The following is a 19483-nucleotide window of genomic DNA, read 5'->3' on the forward strand; positions in this document are numbered from 1 at the left end:
GAAGTAGACTGTCCTTTTGAGAGGAAGATTGCACTGTTTTCTTGAAGGATGTAGAGACTCTCCCAATGATAAGGAGTGTAGTCTCTGGGCTTTTCAACCTATTACCTCTACTATTCTAAGTAAGTGTCATAAGCTCTTCTAGTCTCCATTTTATTCATTTGTAAAATAATGATAGTAATAGTATCTACACTGAGGCTCCCGGAACCATGAGCCCTGGCAGGGAACAGCACGAGCCTATTCCTTCTGAGCTGCTTCTGCCTCAGAACCAGGAGAAAACCATGTAGGAGAGGTTCATTTCTGCTTAGTTTGTTTGTTTATTTCTTCCAAGAGCAAGAGAGAAAGACAAAGACAGGTACTCCCAACAGAATCTTGAGACCACAGTCTACTCCCAGCCTCATGCATCCCTGAATCATGGGAAAGAGACTTCCACCTTAGAATATTGTTGTCTGAATATTTACAGCTGAAGAATGCAAGATTACTGTGTAGTTGGCAGTTGAGAAAAATACTTAATGGATATGATCACATAGTACAAAAGGGAATGAAGCACTCTCCTGATCAAATGAGCTTTATGATGGAGTCGAAAATGATTTTGGAAGTTGCTTTAAAGAGTAGACAAAAGCTGTATGTACTATCTCCTTCTCCCTAGTTCTACTCAAGCCTTATTAAAGACATAGAAACATTTGGTTGAGATAAACTTGTGTATGTGGATACTGGCTTCAGTGACATCAAGTTAAAAGTAGAAGATGCTTCTGGTAGAGAGCATGTAATCATTCTCAAGTTGAAGGTGAAGTACCTTGAAGAATCACCAGATTGTTTGGTGGATTTTCCTGTTCCATTATCTGTTTCCTGGACACCACAGAACTCCTTAATAAGCATTCATAGTCAGTTTTTGGCAGCATTAAAATCACTAAAGACCTGGGACATTATGGATTAAATCAGTGAGAAGACCTGGGTGCTTGAGTCAGAAAAACCTGCACAGAGTGTGACAGCTCACAGAATTGCATTAGGGAGTAATCCTTCCATAAATATAGAAGTAGACCCCCAGGCATCCTGCAATACTTCCTGATTGCTGTTTTCTTGGAGCTGACCATGTGGTAAAACCCCTGGGAATAAAGCTGAGCTGGCACATACATTTGTGGGATCCAGAAACTAGTTTGCTACAAAATCTAAAAGATGTTTTAGAAATTGAGTTTCCAGCTTGTGCGATCCTGAGAAAATCTGACTTTACTATGGATTGTGGAATTTGTTACGCCAATCAACTTGATGGTGCCATTCCTGATCAAGTGCGTGATAACGCCCGGTGTGGACAACCATTCCATCAAATATGCTTATATGAGCAGTTGAGAGGACTACTCACAAGTGAGAGAGTTTTAACATCTTATTTGGTGAATGTCCATATTGTAAGTAAGCCAATTACCTTGAAAATGTCTGGGAAGAAACCAACCCTGAAAGAAGAATGTAGCATTTCTGTGAAGAGCTGGGAACTCTCAAAAGGAACTACCTTCAGAGAAAATATCAAGCAAGATATGCCTATATCAAAAGGAAAATACGATGAAGCTGTAATAATCCACATCTGTGTTTGTCTTTTCACTAAGTGTAAACTGGAATGGCCACAGTCTTGTAGATCTTTCTAAGTCTGTAACCTCCTTTTTAATAGTGGAAGTAGATATATAGCAAGGTGGAGATTGTGACTTATTGAATAAATCTGGACTGTTAAAATAAACCAACAAAAAAATAGTATCTACAGGACTTACTGTGAAGGCAAAATGATGTGATCTATGTGGAGTGCTCAGAATAGCACTTGGTATATATGGGGCGATTGTTACACTTATTAATTCAGCTCTATACCTTTTGGAGGAGGTCTCTTGGGTTATGATAACATCAGTTTCTTGATTCATGGGAGTTATTTTACTCATTTGTTAGGGTTTCCATGATAAAGCACCACAGACAGAATGCTTTACACAACAGAAAAGTATTTTCACATAATTAAGGCAGCTAGAAGTCTTAGATCAAGGTGCTAACAGTGTTGATTTCTTCTGACACTTCTTCCCTAGGCTTTCAGGCAGCCATCTTCTCCCTAGGTCTGTATATGACCTTTCTTCTGCATCTCCCTGTGCCCTAATCTCCTCTTATTACTATTTTATTATTTTCCATTGTTTTGTGTGTTCATTTTGCTATAGGGTGTGTGCACTCACCAGAGAGGGAGACAGAGAGAGGGTAAGTGAGAAATCACCTCGCAGCAGAGATGGTCACACCACAATTCCTGATCTTCCATTCTCTTCTCAGGATTTTGGGCAAACATGCATGTGCACCCAGCATGTTTTTCAAGCCATGGGGCTTGGGACTTGAACCACTCAGTTGGCCATGTGGGATCCAATCACTTTACCCACCACACCACAGGCAGGCTAGCCCTAATCTCTCATTATAAGGACACCAGTCATATTGGATTTGAACCCTAATGATCTCATTTTAATTTCATTACTTTTTAAAAGACCCAGTCTTCAAATACAGCCACACTGTGAGGTACTGAGGTTAGTACTTCAATATATGAATTTACAGGGATACAGTTCATCTCATAATAGGTGCTTAATATTACAAAACTGTTTATATTTTTTGTTTGTTTTATAATGGAGACACTTTTTTTTTGAGAGGTTTTTGCTATAGGGCGTGTGCATTTGCCAGACAGACAGAGAGAGACAGAGAGACAGAAAGCGAGAAATCAACCCAAAGGGGGGATGGTCACTCTGCAATCCCTTTTCCTCCGTTCTCCTCTTGGGATCTTGGGCACACATACACACACGCCCGGCGTGAGTTTTAAGCCCCCAGGTCCAGGACACGAACCGTGGTTGACTACATGGGAGTCCAGCAACATAGCCATTATGCCAACTGCTGGTCCCTTAATGGAGACACTTTTTGAAGCATGTTAAAGAGCTAAGAGAAAAGTTCACATCAGAAGAATACAGAAATTCAGAGTTCGAAGCTGATTTTCCTCGATTCATGTAGCTAATGAGTAGGGAAGGATTCCCTGAATTTTAACCCAGTATTCTTATTTTCTGACCCCACTTTACTCCTCAGGCATCTCTTCTTCATGTTATTCTAAGCCTGAACACTTCTTCATACACACAAATGATTCTTACAGTTCCTGGTATTTGGATACTGGATTGAATGAATAGTCTTATTTTGCTAGAGCTGAACACAAAGAAGTCCGTGGTTTTATAATAGAGATTAAAAATAAAACAAAATCCCCAAAGAGTAGGACTGTCCCAAGGGATCAACTTGCCACTGTGTGCTTACTTCAAATCTCTACCAACTTCTTGTAAAACCTAGGATTGGAATCCTCCTGCTTAGTCCCCACTGTTGCTATCCTGACTGCCTGTACCAAACATGTGCCTGGCTGATGAGGTGAGAGTGGCCAGAATCTGCAGACAACAACTCAGTCTAGCCAACAGGCATGATTTGGGGCTTTTGATATCTTGTGCATAGTACCAGAAGAACATATCTGGACTTTGGACCTCAGAACTAGGAGAGATAATGTGAGTGTTGTTTTCAGCTGCTAAGTTTGTGATATTTTCTTATGTAGTGAAAGAGAATGAATAAACCTAGTACTTAGAATTTTATTTTTCAAAACATTTCATAGCTATTAATTTTTATTGATTTTCAAATATAAGAGAGAAGCCAGGCCACCAGTAGGTTTAAAAAAAGACATTTTAGGGGCCACAGGTGGAGTGGTGGTTGGGGGCCACTAGAATCCCACATGGATGACCTTGGTTTGAGTCCTGGACCTGGTGGCTTGATTTCTCACTTTCTCTCTCTCTTTTTCTCTGTTCTTCTCTGGTCAAATTTAAAAATAAGTAAATAAATACATAAAGTTAAATAAAATAATTCTTTTAAAATACATTTTAAAATATTTTTTTCAAAGATTGAAATAAGATACCTGAACCGAAGAATGTGTGGTTTCAAAAACCTAGGAGATGTTTCTGCTCTTTCTTTTATCTTTCCTTTTATTTCCCAGATGTGGAATCTGTCCTTTTGGAGAGGATTTTTCTTCCTTGATACTAGAGAAGAATTTTTTTTTTTTAATACAGGCTTTCACAGTGTATTGAAAACTAAAGAAAGAATCAGTTTGAAGGCCCAAAGTTAAAGAGATATAGGGGATTAAAAGTCTATGTACAAAACATGAGCGAAGTATTTCCAAAATTATTCTGCCATTTGGTTATAGAGATAATCCGAGGTTTTGCGTGTGTGTGTCCTACAGACTCCTTTCTAAGTAAATTTCAAAAGCAGCCCTATCCATTTTCATTCCACATCTGTTCGTGACTCAGGAATAGGATTAGAAAGTGAGTTGTGCTAATACTGCAGCCTCTGGGGCTTTGAGGACATAATCCATGCTTTACAGAGAAAGAAGAGGCGCCATCCAGAGGCCTGCCTGTGCTGACCCATGGGCTGGCCCTGCACAGAGACAGTGTAGCCTGAGCCGTGCCAGGTGTTATTCACAAGAGCCACCGCAAGTGACTCCTCAGAAAGGGGTTCACACCATCTACCTCATCCCAGCTGCCATGCCATCTACCACATCTCTGATTGCACAAGCCAATTCCTTCTAATTTCCATGATCCAGTTTATGATTCAGAGAGTCAATAGCCTCGTTTCCTATGCACTTCCTATTTTTATTTGTTGAGAGAGAGAGAGAGAGAGAGAGACAAAGACAGGGGAAAACATGTCCAATGGAGTCTTCATGCCATGATCCATACCCAGCCCAGCTGGTTGGGATCGCAGGCATGCATGTGGGAGACCTTGATACTTGAACCTGGGACCCCTCTGCATGTGGGCTCAGCATCATGGAGTACCACACCATTGCCATGCCAGCAAAGCAGGCTTTTTTTGCACTTCTTTTGAACTAGTAGTTGACATCATAACTGGGTTAGGAACAAGGGAACCCTCATAGTGAATCCAGGGCTTACATTCTGGGACTTCTCTTTACATGCCTGGTGGGCATGCAAGAACCCCCTGAGACTGGAAGTGGATGACAGCACGAAGATCCTCTTGGGAGTATCTCTCTCTCATTTGTCTATCTTTGTCTCTCTCTCATGGAATGAATAAAGACTTTTTAAAAAAAATTTAAGTTCTAGAAATAGTTAAACTTGGGTTCAAATCCTGGATCTCTAACTGTCTCTGATTTTTAGCAAGTTGCTTAAGTATTCTAAGCCTTACTTTGCACTGAGGCTGTAAAAATATTCCACAGTAAATTGAAATAATAATGAGACTCATAGACTGTTTTAAGGATTAAATAATGTCTTTTTTTTTTCTGAGAGGTTTTGTTGCTATAGGACATGTGCGCTCACCAGACAGACAGAGAGACAGAGAGACAGAAAGTGAGAAATCACCCCCCAGGGGGGATGGCCACGCCGCAATCCCTTCTCCTCCATTCTCCTCTCGGGATTTTGGGCACACACGCACACGTGCCCGGCGTGAGTTTTAAGCCACCTGGTCGGGGACGCGAACCGCGGTCGACTACGTGGGAGTCCAGTGACATAGCCATTACGCTAAGTGCTGGTCCCATTAAGGGTTAACTAATGTATAAGTGAGGTTAATGCTATGGCTGGCATATGTTGTGTTTTTAGTAATTGCTGCTCACTCTCGTGTTGATATTATTATTACTTTGTTGCACTGTGGTTATCTGCTCATTGATGTTTCTGTCCTGTCATGCTATGAGCAGCCTTGGTGAGCAGAGGCTATATCCCATTTCCGTTCATTTTTTTTTTTTTTTTTTGAGTAGCTACCATAATGTCTGGCACAGAGCAGATACTCAGTCATTGTTTGCAGAGTGAATAGATTGATGAATCAGCAATTGTTTTGAAGTGTTCCTGCTGGAAAATGTGTTTGGATGCTTTTGGTAAAAAGTATGCAATGTGTTTGGGGTAAAGCCAGAGATTTCCTTTTTTTTTTCTTTTTTTTCCATGCAGGTTTGGGAGAATGCACTGCCAGCATCCCCATGAGTTTGGAGAGAGAGTGCTGAATACACAACTTCCAGATATATTGCGTTAAGTGCCGAAAGTTAGCCGTGTTCCATTCTTAGCCCGTGTAGATTTTTTAAAATTGACTTGCTGTGCAACTGCCCTGTCCAATGTTCTGCCTTCTTTTCACCCATGATCTTTTCTTCTCATTTTATTCCCATCACCAAACCAAGAAAACTGCCCTCAAATTCATGGCCATGTGGATGTGCCAACATGGTGTTAGTTCATGTTTTGCCTGAGGTGTTAGAACCATGTGGATGCACTTGAAGAGCAGGAAAGCCAAAACTATTCCCTAAGGAATCCAGAAATTACTTTTGGAAGCACATTTTCAAAAATTCCCAAATAGAAGTCCCTTAAGTAAGAAAAGCCTGTAAGCTTGTGTATGTCTACCTACAAAGTTAAAGTCTCTCCTATCTCAATTACATGCTTGTGGGTTTGCTGTTTCCAAACGTCTGGTAAGACATTCTAAATTCTGCGTGCACAACTGCACATTTCTACATATTTTAGCACAATGTTTTCTATCTAAAAAGTCCACATTTTTTCATAAAAATACTACATTTCTTTCTAACTACACATGTACTTCATTACCCTCAGAAAAGGCAGAAAAGAAGCATATTTATGTGTGCACATGTGAGGTGGGAGAGTAGTGCTTATGGATAAATCGGCAAAAGATTTCACTGATTTTTTTTTCTGATTTCCAGAGGTACATCATTTATCTTATGATCTTCACATCAGAAAGACTTATTTTCCTGAAAGCCAGATCTTTCTCCCTATGTAGACAGTTGTCCTTTGCTGTTCAAGATTTCTAGGAACTGCAAAACTCTCTGGATGAATAAGAGTATAGTTGTATATGATTATCCAAGGCAGAAATGATGTGAGCTACAGAGTTTAACAGAGAGTGACTTTTTTTTCTGGCTCCAGTTAGCAGAAAGGCTTTAGGAGGTGGTGAAATGTAAACTCAGTCTTGAAGTATGGACAGGGTTTGGATCACTGGGGTAGAGGTGGTATCGTGGAAGAACATGCCCAGAAGGTAGGTCAACAAAGAACAAAGAGATGAAGCTGCAGGCGACAAAGAGAGCTTGGGATACACGCAGGCTGCTTGTCCAGAGGGGAATTTTTAGGTTGGGAAGTAAAGGGAGATTTTGCAGAGTAGACAAGGGTCACTAGAAAAGGATAAGAATAGCTGTTGTCTTTATCAGGACTTATTAGTTAACAAATGACTAAAAATGAAATAAATTAATCAATGCCTTGGGGTCATTTAGGAGGAAAACACCAAAACCAAAATGAAACAAACAATTAAATTCCAAGTGTTCTAGTTTGTTCTGTTGCTAATAACAGAAGATATTTGAGTCTGGGTAATTCATAAAGAATAGAGGTTTATTTACTTCATAGTTTTGGATGTCCAAGGTCAAGAGGCTGCATCTGGTAAGGGTCTTGTTTGCAGGGTTCATGATGTCATGGGGAGAGAGTGCAGGAGCACACAGAGCAGAGCAGGTCTCTGTCTCAATCCCTCTCCTTATGAACCTGCCAGGATTCAAGATGGGCCTCTACCTTCATGACTTCAGTCCTAATCATCTCCCAAAGAACCCACCTGTTAAAGCCATAGTTAGATTAATTTTTTATCCTTTTAATCCCAATACAATGGCTCATCAAGTATTAACATGTGAATTTCGGGGGAACACATTCAAACCATAGCACCAAGCTTCAGGAAAATAATGAAAGCAGAGATTGTGTAGTTACTGCCAAGATAGGTTATAGTAGAGAAGAGACATATGTGACCATTGCACAAAAAGTGAAGAAGTCTGAACCAGGGTAGGATAGTGTGAGGAAAGAAATAGAAAGCAATGAATTGGACACTTAAAAGGCAGATCATGGCCTGGCCCAATAGCACAGTAGTTAAACACTATGTGTACGGACCTGGATCCCACATGGCCCGTCTTAGTTGAAATCCCAGTCCAGTAGCTTGAAAAGTATACTAGGTACATGTGTAAGCATATCCCAAATCCTGACAGAATGGAGAAAAATAGATTACAACACAACTACACCTCATTGGGGTGTTCTCTCTCTCTCATACTCTCGCTCTCTCTCTCCCTCTCTCTCCATTTCTCTGTCCTTCTAGTGAGTACATATACCTGGAGAGGAGAAGAGAGGCAGATAATCATGGAACAGATAAGGATGACTGAGACTGAAAGTATGAGCAATAGAAGAATTAAAGATGATTATGTTTTTACTCACCATGGTAAAGGGGATGAGTAAGACAGTATTAATTGAAATTGTAAATCAGAATGAAAATTATATTGGATAAAAAAATAATTCTTTAAAATAATAATATTCTAGAAATAATGAGCTTAAAGTGACGATGAGACATCTCTTTAAACTGTCATGGAGGAAAGTTGAATGATTCCCATTGAGATTTTGATAAAGATGCAGACAGAAGTTATGAGAGCAGACCAAAATTCCATGGGGAAATATATAGAAAGAGAAGAACTAAGGAAGAACACAGGACATGGGCAGGAGAAATCTTTTACCAGTGATGATCCTTGTTATGGGTTGAACTGTGTCTGCTCAAGAGGTATTTTTAAGTCTTAACCCTTGGTCTGTGAATGTAACCTTATTTGGAAATACAGTCTTTACAGATGAAATCAAGCTAAAATGAAATTTTTAGGGAGGCCCCTTAATCCAATATGACTGGTATTTTCATAAGAAGAAAAAAACATAGGCAGACATAGACACAGACGCGGCAGGAACATAGCCATGAGAAGACAGAGGCAGAGAGTGGAGTTATGCTGCCACAAACCAAAGAATGCTGGGATTATCAGAACCTGGAAGAGACAAGGAAAGACCTCTCTTAGAGGCTTCTGAAGGAGCATGGTCCTATCAACACCTTCCTTTTGGAATTCTGGTCTCCAAAATTGTGAGGCAACATACTTTTATTACTTTTGGCAATCCAATTAGTTATGATAGCCCTCACAAATGTACACATTCTGTTTCATAGACTGCTGAGCCCTTATCTCCATATTTCAAAGTTTAAAACAAGTTTTAAAATTTTGATGTAGCTAACTGGAGCATCCAGTGGAGAAATCAATCCATATTCTTGTGAGAAGCCTGAACTAACAGAAATCTACCAGCCACAAAATGAACCAACATAAGGGCCACACATTTTTTGCTAACCTTTGTGTGTCCATAAAACAATGTAATAAGAGTTTTGGTTAGCTACATATTAAGATTACTTGGTCCTCCTGCTGAAATTCAAAATTTGAATATTTTATAGCAAAATATTTTATAGCAAGGAATAGCAAGTTTTATAGAAATCATTTATTTTATATTTTCTTATTTTTTACATCATTTTGAAGACTCATTTATTGTTTTAAATTTATTTTATACATTAAATCACTGTGTATCATTGCAGCATACCAAATGATTTTTCCCATCATAAATACACTGCATATTGGTCTAGTCAAAGACATTACCATACATTATAATCAACAGATTTATTTCCACGATGAGTCCCTTATATGTTTTACTTCTTGCTTTTCCCTCTTGAGTCCCTTCCTCTCACACTCCCCCTTTTCCCACCCTCCTCCTGCACTGTCTCCAGTAACACCATACTCTCCATGCTTTTTTCAATCATTCGGTTTCTGCCATAGAGTGCCAACATTTGGCATATATTGAGTGGAGACCTACAGTGCCTCTTTTTTATAGTTTGGCTTATTTCACATACAGTAAATCTCCCTTACTTGTCCACTTTCTATCAAATGCCAGGGTCTCATTGTTTTATAATGGCTGAGTAGTATTCTGTAGTGTATATGTTCCACACTTTTTCAATCCAGTCTGTTTGTGGACATTTGGGTTGGTTCCATGTCTTAGCAATTATGAATAATGCTGCAATAAACATGGATATGCAAGTGTTTTTTCTGACTGAGCATTTTCCTGTCCTTTGACTAAATCCCAGGAGTGGAATTGCTGGATCATATAGAATTTATTTTTTGTAGGTCTTTAAGGAACTCCATATTGTTCTCCTCAGTGGCTGTACTAATTTACATTCCCAAAAGTATAGGAGAGTTCTCTTTTCACCACAGCCTCGCCAGCACTTATCATTCTTTATTGTTCTAATCTTAGCCATTCTGACTGGGTTTAGGTGTATCTCGTTGTAGTTTGATCTGCATCTCCCTTATGCAAAGAGACGACGAGCATTTTTTTACATGCTTTTTTGGTTGTTCATATGTTTTCTAAAGAGAGTTATCTGTTCAGCTAATTTTCCCATCTTTTAATTGGGTTGATGGGGCTTTTTTTTGGGAGGGTGGGTTGGGGAGAAACTGTTTGAGTTCCTTGTATATCCTAGGCATCAGTCCTTTATCTGAGGCATAGTTTGCAAATACTTTCTCCCATTCTGAGGGTTGTTGATATACTATGCAGAGCTTTTTAATCTGATGTAATCCCATTTGTCTATTTTTAGGATTATTGCCTGTGTTTTGGGAGTCTTGTTCAAGAAGACTTTTCCTACTCCTATGTCTCTAAGCATTTCCCTGTGTTTTCCAACAGTAGTTTTGTAGTTTGAAGTCTTAAGTTTAGATCTTTGATCCATTTAGAATTGATTTTTGTTAATGGTGAAATATAGGGGACCAGTTTTATCTCTCTGCACGTGATTTACCCAGTTTTTCCAGCACCATTTGTTAAAGAGTTTTTCTGTTCCCCGCTGCATTGACTGGTGCCCTTTGTAAAAAATCAGTTGATTCTATGTTTTGGGGTTTATTTCTGGACTCTCTGTTTTGTTCATTTGGGTAATATCATACTGGATGGGGAAAAGCTGAAGACTTTTCCACTAAAAATTGGAACAAGACAAGGCTGTCCACTTTCTCCACTCCATTTCAATATAGTACTGAAGTCCTAGCCAATGCAACCAGAAAGAGAATAAAATAATAGTAATTCAAATAGGGCAGAAAAAGAAGTGACATTATCTCTGTTTGCAGATGACAAGATTGTATACATAGAAAACCCAAAAGAATCCATGAAAAAGTTTCTGGAAGTGATAAATGAATATAGTAAAGTGGCAGGATCCAAAATCAATTTACAAAAATCTATAGCTTATCTATACACCAACAAAAAGCAGACTGAGGTAGAACTGAAGAAAATAATCCCATTTACCATAACCAGAAAAAGTATAAGATACCTAGGAATTAACCTAGCCAAAGAGTCAAAGACTCTATAAGGAAAACTATGAAAATCTAAAAAAAATTGAAAATGATACAAAAAAGTGAAAGGACGCTCCCATATTTCTGGATTGGAAGAATTAATATGATCAACATGTCAATTCTACCCAAATTATCTACATATTTAATGCAATCCAAATTAAATTAGCAGAGACATTCTTCACAAGATTTAGAAAAAAACAATCATAGAATTTGTCTGGAATCATAAAAGTCCCTGTATTGCCAAGGCAATTCTGTGTAAGAGGTGTGGATGGAGTAAGAGGCATCTCACTTCCTGACCTCAAACGGCTTGGTACTGGCACAAAGACAGGCATGTTTAAAAAATAGTTTTTAAAAATGTCCATAAGTTTCCACTGAACTAATACAGGTGCATCAAAAGCCAGTACATTAACAATGATCTCGTTGCTAGAACACATATCCTCTATCCCTGGCCAGGAACAGGCAGAGTCCTGGCTGGAGTTTAATCATCATACACTGAAATTCACCACCCTCAGGGTGATGATGATCAAGGATTTGGGGCTTTACTTGAGATGAAGCCAATATGATGGTCAAACTGAAATGTTTTCTCTTAGATATAAGCATTTCCCATATGAATGAAGAATCTCTCTACAAATCAACTTAGGAAAATGAACATTATCTTTGAGGTCTCATTCATTTTGTTTCAGGTTGTTAAAGAATTGCATGATAGAGAAATGTAGGTTTCTCCTGTTTTCTCCTAAAATAAAATGTTCGCTACCATTTGGGATGACAAGAATCCTACTGATTTACAAATTCCGGTTTAAGTCTCATTGAATACATTACCTGTGTGTCTAGATCAGTCACTCCACTAGGACACAAATTCCTTTTATTTTCAGCAAGCATTAGATAATTTCTGAGCAGGTTAACCCTTTTTTTGACTTTCTAGAGTGAAAGTTGATGCCTTTGATAATTACATCAAGACAACAGGCATAAATGGACTGTCTATCCTGGGGAAACTGGAACATAGCCCTGAAGAGTTTGAAGTTCCATAATTGAATGGTTCTCATATTTACTGTCTGTATCCTTATCTAATTTTGGGGATTGTCTTTATGTTATAAATTCACCTCTTGGCAGAATGTGTCCTGCTTTAGGGAATAGTCAATTTCATGAAAGTGTTTATCTGTCTCTTAGAAACAGCCAGAGTAAATGCTTAGACTTGGGGTGCTGTTGGGGAATACTCAGCTCTGTTATGTTTTATCTAAGCAAAACTCCATTCCAGACATACTCTTCTTCCATAGGGGTTTACATTCAGGTCCCTCCTCCTCCTCCTCTTCTTCTTCCTCCTCCTCCTCTTTTGGACCTGGGTGACCACAAACTAGTTTCAACATTTGCCGTTCAGAGTGGTGTTCAAAACTATGGCAATGAAGTATGCACATAGCAATGTCTTTCATTGGTGATGATGATAACCATAATCCTTGCTATCAATATGATTATTATTGGAGGAATTGCCTATTTCACTTACTTATTGATACATTCATTCAGCATATCCTTAATGAATATAAACTATCTACCAAACATTGTGTAAGAGACCCAATGAGAACTGGGAAATAAGCATGTGAACTAAGTGGTCAATTGATGATTACAATATAAAAACTGATTGGAAAGAAATCTCAATGAAACAGGAAAGGAACAAATACAGGGAGTCTTCAAGATGGTCACGGAAAATGCATATTATGAAAAAGTGTATTCATTGATTTCAACTTTTTTGAAAAGTTCTTTCCTTGAATATTTGAAAGCTGTTCATATTTTGTAAGATAGTTCTATTTCTGTCCTTAATATGCTTTTCCTGTCTGCATCATTTAAATGACCTCAATTCATTAAAATGCAGGGATTTAGTTAACCCTCTTGTCATCCATTTCTACTAAGCTTTATGACACCGAAGAGTTATGTTTTGTTAAGAATAAATTTTTTGTTGACGGCATTGGGTTGACATGCAATGTAGTTGCACCAAAGTGACATCATACATATACAAATCCTTTCTTGCCGGAAAGAATCTCAATCTCATCCACATTTTTTTCTGTCCTCTCATTTCTTTCACTTAATGTTCCTGCTCTGTTCTTTCACACATGCTTAGTCACGCATATGGTGCCTCTCTGTGACACATATTCACTTATTCACTCTCTCACAGGCTCACTGTCCTGGGCACATCCGCATCTCTATCAGTCATTCTGTCAGAGTCTCTCTTCCACATTGAGTTTCTCACTCTTAAATACACATGACCTCAAGTTTGTAATTTCCTACAGATGCTCTCTGTCCCTGGAGACACATTCTCTCTCTTTGGAGCTCTCGGCCTTTCTCCAACAGTCTCACTCTCAAACATATCCACCCACATCTGCAGGCACTCATGCTTTTGTTGTGGCCCCTCCCACACCTCGGGCGTCTCACTGGTGATCAGAATAGGGACAGGAGACAGGAAGGGCGGAGGAGATACTAGTAAGTCATCTGTCCTCCACCCACATTTTCTTTTTAATTTGTTTTCTTAAATTTCTTTCTTCTTTTCTGGTGTGCAAAGAGAGAATTTTCTGAGTAGTGTAGTGTGGTTCTTTCCAAAGTGTAGCTGTGGTCCTACAGATGAATAAAGGTGAGGAGGCATTCTAGCGACCCTCAGAGTGATGTTGTTGAAGGGGACAGGGAAATAGCTCACTGTCTCCAAAAAGAAAGACCTGTCTCACAAACAGTTCTCTTCTAAGAATTCTTATCACTGGGGATATTTTATTGAGCCAAGCCAGTGTGTCTCTAAGAATCAAATTGAAACTCTAGGAGAGATAACATATCAAATTATTAGAAGTGATTGAATATTTATATAGATAGATGATAGATAGATAGATAGATAGATAGATAGATAGACAGATGATAGATAAAGGAGTGACATATCTGTTCAGTAAAGGTAAATAGTAAACATTTTGGTCTTGGAGGGCCATATGGTCTCTGCTACAACTACAATCAGCACTCTGTATCCATGGGTTCCACATCCACAGATTCAGCCAGCCATGGATTGAAAATATTTAAAACAAAAATTTTTTTAATTGGTTGCATCTGCACTGAATATGAACAAACTTCTTTTTCATCATTATTTCCTAAACAATACGATAACCTATTTACATAGCATTTGCATTGTATAAGGCATTATATGCAATCTAGAGATGATTTAAAGTATGTGGGAGAAGGCTTATAGGTAATATGCAAATAATACTATGGCATTTTATTTAGGGTATTTGAGCATCCTCAGATTTTGGTATCTGTGGGTTGTCCTGGAACCAATCTCCCATGGAAACTAAGGGGCAACTGTACTTAATTTTGTCATTATGGAGTGAAAGCAGCCATAGACAGTACATAAACGAATATGTGTGGCTGGGTTTCAATTAAACTTTATTTATAAAAACAAGTAGGGGGCTGGATTTGGACCACAATCAAGTTTGCAGGCTCCTGACCCCTATAAATAGCACCATGTGCCACTTGATATTTTTTTCCCTTCTTTTTGGCTGCTATTGAACTTTAAAATGGTTAGATAAATTTTTTTTTATCAAATCTGACATATTTATCTATGATGATTAGACATGAAAAAAGACTAGGGGCCAGGCTATGGTTCAGCAATAAAATATGATGCTCTGCGAGGTTGACCCACATAGAATGGCCTCAGCTTTGCTACCAAAGACCTCCCTAAGTAGGCCACGTAGTTCCTCTTATGTGTAACTGGCCAAAGTTAGGGATGAATTGTAGCAAGACCCTGTTGGGGGTGCTGTCTCTCTTGCTCATGGATGAAGTAAGTAAATAGACAAAAAAAATGGGCTATATATTTTGAGAAAACATTCTATTTTGGTGACCCTAGAAGCATGCTAAAGTGATACAGGCGATTTTCTAAAGAGGACTGTATCACACAACAGGAGCAGATAAACAATTATTTAAGTATGAGCCCCAGGTAGATTGCTGAGTTTTATGTAGGTATCACTCTGTAGAGTGCTCCTGGGTGTAAGATGACAACTCCCCCACAGGGATACATTCTAGCCAGAACAGAAGAGTTGAAAAGTTGGGTATAGGTGAGGCCTTGATAGTGGGCATGTCTAAGAGAGCCGCCTTCACAGTGGGAGTTGCAGAGTAGGACAATATGAGGTGTGTAAGCTGCACAAAGAAAGTTGGGCACCAGAAGTGAGCTTGATGAGCACCTAAGGTACTAGTTCTGATTGTAGCAATAAATGACCTAATTAAGGTTTTTAATTTTTTTCTACTCCAGAAAAATTTTATATGAAAGTGTGTGCTTCTTGAACCATGTAAACGTAAGATACAGAAATGGACACTACAGAGCAAATGTACGAAAGATGTCAATATGGGTAGTTGTATGTTTGTTATTGTTGCACTCTTTGCTAGCTTTCTTTTGCTCTTAAAATGCTATTTAAGTTTGGCTACCATTTTGAATAATAGAATGCAGTGACACTGTTACAAAGGTACAATGTAATGTTTATACACCCTGTGGCAGATACCTAAATAAACACAAAAACAAAACAAACTAGCAAAATGTATTGTTAAATGAAAGAGTAAAGTAGATTGCAGAGAAGTCCTTATAGGAAAATCTCACACTTGTATGTGTATGTGTGTATATGTATGTGTATAGACACACATTCACATTTGTCTAGAAAAACCTTCATACAAGTGTGTACAGATTTAAACATTTCTGGGCAGCATAGGACCACCAAGGTACTCTACTTCCTCTTTATTCATTTCTCTTTCTCTTCTCCTACATGAGCAAGTATTTCCTTTATAATTCAAAAAGGCAATGAGAGATTTCCCTTTAAAATATTTCTAAAATGTTTGGACCTGGGCTGGCCTTGCCTTGTAGCTTAGTGGGCTAAGAGAGCCAAATCTCGGGACCAGCAGATGGCATAATGGTTATGTTGCTGGACTCCTACATAGCTGACTGTGATTCGAGTTCTGGACCTGGCTGCTTAAAACTCACGCTGGGCACGTGTTTATGCATGTGCCCAAAATCCTAAGAGAAGAATGGAGGAGAAGGGATTGCAGTGTGACCATCCCCTCCCACCAGGGGGTGACTTCTCGTTTTCTGTCTCTCTGGTGAGCACACACACCCTAGAGAGTAAATATTTCTAAAAAAAAAAAAAAAGGTAGCTAAATCTCACATATGAGCAGCCACAGTTCAAATGTTCAAATCCTGGCTCCAGTACCTCAAAAAACAAAAACACTAGTCAATTGTGTTTGTGAGTGTGTGTCCCAAGTCCCAATAGCATGGAAGAATGGAGAAGGGTTTGCAACATGACCACACCCCACTAGGAGATGCCTTCTCTTCCTCCCCTCCTCTTTCTAGCAAGTTTATGTGTCCTCTGGCAATTGAAAAAAAGTGTATAGATTCAGCAAAGATGGCATAGCAGTACATGCTGCTCTGCAATGTTGGAGTTGATGGACGATCAGAGTTTGGTTCCAGGTCAATCTGTACATACAAGGCTCACAAACATGTGACCATACCCTGGCCAGCTAGGGAGACTTTAGCAATGGTCACAATGTGGGACCTTGTTGAGGCTGTTTATCTTTCCAGCTTTCTTTCAGTTATTCTCAATACAAAATAAACTCTAAAAATTAAAAAAAAAAATAAGTTTAAGGGACCAGCAGTTAGTATAATGGCTATGTCACTGAACTCTCATATAGTCAACTGCGATTTGTGTCCCGGACCCAGTGGCTTAAACTCATGCCATGTGTGTGTGCATGTGAGCCCAAGATCCCGAGAGGAGAATGGAGGAGAAGGGATTGTGGCGTGGCCATACCCCCTGGGGGGTGATTTCTCGCTTTCTGTCTCTCTGTCTCTCTCTGTCTGTCTGGCGAGTGCACACGTCCTATAGCAAAAACCTCTCCCCCCCAAAAAAAGTTTAATAATCATGAATTCAATTATTTTCTTTTTAAAATTTTTATAGGGTACATATGCTTGCCAGAAATAGAGGAAGTAGAAGTACCTGTCAGGAGGATGACCACACTCCTTTCTCCTCCATTTTTAGATTTTTGAGCACTTATGCCTGGTGTGTTTTTCTTAATACTTTGATTACATTTTCTCACTCTTTCGCTCACATTGTTTCTGGCAAGAGGTCCACTATTAGCCTGATAGGATATCCTTTGTGGGTAACTTGATGTATCTCTCTTGCCAATCTTAGTATCTTGTTTTTGTCTGTGGTTTTGGTCAATCTGGCTATAATGTGTTTTGGAGATCTTCTTGGGTTGATCTTATTTGGGGTCCTTTGTATTTCTTGGGACTGGATCTTTGAATGCCTCTCTAGGTTTGTAAAGTTTTCTTCCAGGATTTCATCGAATAGATTATCAATGCCCTTATTAGTCTCTTTGCCTTCCAGGATACCAATTATGTGGGTGTTTGGACATTTGATGGTATCTAGTATTTCTGGTATATAATTCTCATTTTGGGGGAAAATTTTCTTAGTCTTCATGGTGAATTTTTCTAGGCCAGTGATTCTTTTACATCTGAGATTCAATTTTCTGTATTATTTAGTCTGCTTTTATATATTTATTTGTTATCAACTTTTTTGAGAAGTTTTTGCTAATAGGGCGTGTGTGCTTGCCAGAAAGACAGAGAGAGAAACAGAGAGACAGAAAATGAGAAATCACCCCTCGGAGGGATGGCCATGCCCCAATCGCTTCTCTTCCATTCTCCTCTTGGGATTTTAGGCACACACACACAAGCACCTGGTGTGAGTTTCAAGACACCAGGTCTGGGACTTGAACTGCAGTCAACTACATTAGAGTCCAGCGACATAGCCAGTATGCCAACTGCTGATCCCTCTAGTCCACTTTTAATACTTTCAAGGGAGGTTTTGACTTCCTATATTATAGCCTTCATCTCTAACAGTTCCATCTGATTCTTTTTTATGGTGTATATTTCTTCTTTCAGATCTTGCAAGAATTTTATCACCTCATGGAATTTATTGGCTCCTTTCTCCTGCCTCTTCTGCAGTTTATTGCCTCTTTTCTCTTCCATCTCTGTTAGCTTTGTCACTATGAATATCCTAAATTCTTTATCTGACGTTTCTGAGTTCCATTGTACTATTTAAAAGTTCAATCTGTGTGTTCAGAGGTGTGCAGGAGGGCATGATCTGCAATCTGTCTTCCATTTTGTTTTTCACTCTTTGTGTATCAGATTCAGTGGGAATAGAAGAATATTCTGACCTTAATCATATTCAGACGTCTGGATCCTGTTCACGTGGACCTGTCTAGACACTCAGTGTGCAGAGGCTGAGCAGCCAAGGAATAAAGTTAAAGGAAAAAGGAAAAGAATTAGAGGAGAGGAAAGAAGAAGAAAAAAAATAAAAGAGAAAAGAAGAAAGAAGAAAAAAGGCAATAAAAAATTTTATATTTTAATTTTAAAAAGCAAAAAATGAAAACTGCACAGTGTGCATGTGCCACGTGAAAGCAATATTTCATAGCTCAAGTTCAGTAGTCATCTCAGGATGGGTCTAGGTTTGTGCCTTTCCTAAATGAGACAGGGAAGGGCAAAACTAGCATGATAAAGGAGGGTCTTGAGTGCCCAGAGAATCCTTTACCTTAAAAAAAATTTTTTTTTTAATTATAGGACACAGGGAGACACAGAGAGTCAGAGAGATGGAGAGAAGGATACAGAAGTAGCCCTACCCACTAGAAATGAATCTGGAGGAAGAAAGCTCTGCAGAAGATCTCTATTTTAAGTCCCTGAAAGCAATATTTCACAGCTCAAGTTCAGTAGCCATCTCAGAATGGGCCTGGGGTTATGCCTCTCTTATTAGAAATGAATCTGGAGGGAGAAGTCTCAGCAGAAGATCTTCATTTTTAGTTCCTGGAAGCAACATTTCACAACTCAAGTTCAGTAGCCATCTCTGTATTTTTTTTTCTTTTTTTAAAGAATTATCATATTTAACTTTACTTTTTTTTTTTTTTTCATTTTAGTTTGACCAAAGAGGGACAGAGTGAGAGAGAAAAAGAAAGAAAGTGAGAAAGCAAGTTGCTGGGTCTGGGACTCAAACCACAGTTGGCATGTGGGAGTCCAGCACCCCAACCACCATACCACCTGCTGGCCCCAACCTGATGTGTTTTTCAATCTGCTGGGTCCAAAACTTGAGCCCAGTCGACCATATGGGATTCTGCTGCCTTATCCTGTGTCATCAGCTGGCTCTGTCATGACTTCAATTCTAAAAAGAATTATTTATATGTTGCAACCAGGAAAGAGAAAGTTCTGTTCTTATTTACCATACCATGTGTTTT

The 19483-nt window shown here is 38.9% G+C and overlaps 1 pseudogene; it reads left to right on the forward strand.

The window, feature by feature from the left end:
* Nucleotides 1–206: 206 nt before the first annotated feature.
* Nucleotides 207–12231, forward strand: LOC102499953 (E3 ubiquitin-protein ligase FANCL-like; annotated as a pseudogene).
* The last annotated feature ends 7252 nt before the right edge of the window (nt 12232–19483 follow it).

Source organism: Tupaia chinensis, unplaced genomic scaffold, assembly GCF_000334495.1.
Source record: "Tupaia chinensis unplaced genomic scaffold, TupChi_1.0 Scaffold000074_1, whole genome shotgun sequence".
Taxonomy (NCBI): Eukaryota; Metazoa; Chordata; class Mammalia; order Scandentia; family Tupaiidae; genus Tupaia; species Tupaia belangeri.